Source organism: Trachurus japonicus, unplaced genomic scaffold, assembly GCF_045865225.1.
Source record: "Trachurus japonicus isolate A0001 unplaced genomic scaffold, Traja_1.0 AP030252.1".
In the NCBI taxonomy this organism is placed as follows: Eukaryota; Metazoa; Chordata; class Actinopteri; order Carangiformes; family Carangidae; genus Trachurus; species Trachurus japonicus.
The window spans coordinates 26,632-29,252 of record NW_028220385.1 but is presented as its reverse complement, the minus strand read 5'-3'; the positions used below and the strand labels follow the sequence as shown (position 1 = coordinate 29,252).

Below are 2,621 nucleotides of genomic sequence, written 5' to 3'. Positions count from 1 at the left end.
GTGCCTTTTAAACAGGGAAATGTAGCGATTTGACGTGATACGTTGATGGAGCAGTGTAATAGGCTCAGTACACAGCAAAATGGCGTGACGAACTCATTTTTTTAAAATTTGGCGTTTATCGCGTTTTGGAAAAGAGCCCCAGATAGCAAATGTTTTGGCTGTATTCTGGCATCCTTTTGGCATTTTTGGCTTTCTTTTGGCTTTGTGAAAGCCCTTTGGCTCAAATGTGGTATGGTTTTGGTTAGCCTTAATAGACAAAATTGGTGCCAGCAATATATGGCTGAGTTATGGCATATATCTGGTTAACCAAGACATTGGGCAAAGGGCGGGATAATATAGAAGGGTGGTATGGCATGTTTATGGCAAGCCAAAAGATGAAGCAAAAGGCGGGATCAAGTAGAGGGGTTGGTATGGCATGTTTATGGCAAGCCAGAAGATTGGGAAAAGGGCGGCAACGTCTGATGGTTTGTTTTGGCATGTGTTTGTAAAGCCAAAGGATAGCCAAAAGACCAAGCAAACGGCGGGAATTTGTACACAGTTTCAACTGACGACAGCCCTCCTACTTCATTTTCTCAAGCTGATCAACACGGAGGTATGTACATGATATTATAGACATTTAAATTTAGTAAAATCTGATTTTCTATCATTGCCTTGTTTAAATACCCGATAAGGTTTACGTTTTCTGCACAGTTATGTTAATTTTTCCTATTTCGATGGCAAAACTGCTGTGAGCTATGAGCTAACTCGTAGCAAACAGGCACAGCCAGCTCATTCAATTTAACTACATCAATGACATGCACAGAGAACTTAATAGATACAGTACACTGGCAGTGAGTATATGAGATAGTTTAATGTAATTAATGTAATTGGTGACTACACTTTGCACAGATAGTAGCTAATTTAGCTAGCAACAATCAGTCATTCCTTTAGCCTACAGTGAATATCTGCTGAAAGCAGCATAGCCTACCATTTAGAAGGTTGCAGGTCATAGCCTAGCCTACCATTTAGCGTTGAAAGTATCCACCAAAAAAGCATTGCTCATGTTGCTGTGCTTTTTAGCAATAATCTAGTGAGCTGCCAGGCAGGAAAACACAAAGAAAACTCCAAACTTAAGCCAAAGAGTATAGCAAGAAGCTCGAACTGCCACTAGGTGGTGTTGTGACAGTGCTGCCACCAATTTGGACTGAAAAGGCCTACTGCTGTGAAACGTTTTGTTATATTAAACCCACTTTATTCACTGCCATATGTGGGGAGAAATCTAATTATCTGTGATTTAATTGCTTCGTTGCTTTTCAGTTATAAGCATAATATGCATACTTTTTTACATCCTATTTTCCTCTGCAGAACACTGAGCAAATGATGGCCCTGGAAGGAAACCCAGCCTCTTCCTGAAATTTAAAAGGATTTGGTGAGCTGCCTTTGATTTTATTAGAGTAGGGCAATGTAATGGTGGGCTAGTTGATTTGAAAATCAATGTAGGTAATTCTCTCAATATTTTCAGGTCATCTCTCTTGGACCTTCTGGGCCTGCCACTTTGAAGGTTACGGTATGGGGCATTTTAAAGCCAAAGGACCAGACAGAAAAGGACACCTGACGAGGGATGAATGGAAAAGTTACAACTTAAAGTGGGTGAGTTTTATAACTGTATAAAGCCTTTAATAAAGCATTCTTAGGCTACAGTAGAAGTAATAAGTTAAGTTTGTTTTCTCTTTGTCTGTGTCACTTTAGATGCCACACGAAGAAACCCCATCTGCTCTACCACCACAGATGCAAGCATAGCACAGACCAGTGATGGTTTTACTGGGCTGGGGACCTGCAACCTGCCAGCCTGGAGTCAGTCAACAGTAAATTCAAAAATAAAAAGATGATGAAATAATATTAATCTTCCTATTGTTTTTTTTCAATACACATAGACACACAGCAAGGTAAATTTGGGCTTTTGGGACAGTTATGGCTATATTTTGGAAGGCCACAATTAGTTTTGGGTGAGTTTTGGCCTCTCTCTGGGTCACTTTTGGCTACTTTTTGGGCTTTCTTTGGGTCGGTTTTGGCTACTTTTTGGCTGGATTTGGGGGATTTGGGGCTCTTTTGGGGCAGTTATGGCTGTATTTTGGAGGGCCACAATTAGTTTTGGGTGAGTTTTGGCCTCTCTCTGGGTCACTTTTGGCTACTTTTTGGGCTTTCTTTGGGTCGGTTTTGGCTACTTTTTGGCTGGATTTTGGGGATTTGGGGCTCTTTTGGGGCAGTTATGGCTGTATTTTGGAAGGCCACAATTAGTTTTGGGTGAGTTTTGGCCTCCTTTTGGTTTGTTTTTGGCTTGCCTATTTTGGGCCATTTAGGGCCCGAAAGCCTGGCCATAATCTTGCCAAAATGACCAGCCAGATTTGGGCCAAAAGGATGCCAAAAGGTTTTTGTAAATAATATTTTTATTTAGGTGACTACTGGATTGATATTTAGGCTACATTATTTAAATTAATAAATAATTAAATAATTAATAAATAATAATTAATTTAGGCACAGTAACCATAACAACTGTCCCTGTATAAAAAGCCTGTGTGAGCCCGGAATTCTCACTCTAGCTGCACTTGAGGGACAACTAGAGACAAGGGCTGTGTTCGAAA

General features: G+C 40.4%; 1 long non-coding RNA gene across 1 annotated transcript; it reads left to right on the top strand.

Annotated features, from left to right (window-relative positions):
• The first annotated feature begins 537 nt into the window (after nucleotides 1-537).
• Nucleotides 538-1,927, top strand: LOC146960536 (uncharacterized). The gene is made up of 4 exons (XR_015035427.1): nucleotides 538-592; nucleotides 1,345-1,408; nucleotides 1,502-1,629; nucleotides 1,729-1,927. It is a non-coding gene; the product is annotated as an uncharacterized LOC146960536 (long non-coding RNA).
• Nucleotides 1,928-2,621: the final 694 nt, after the last annotated feature.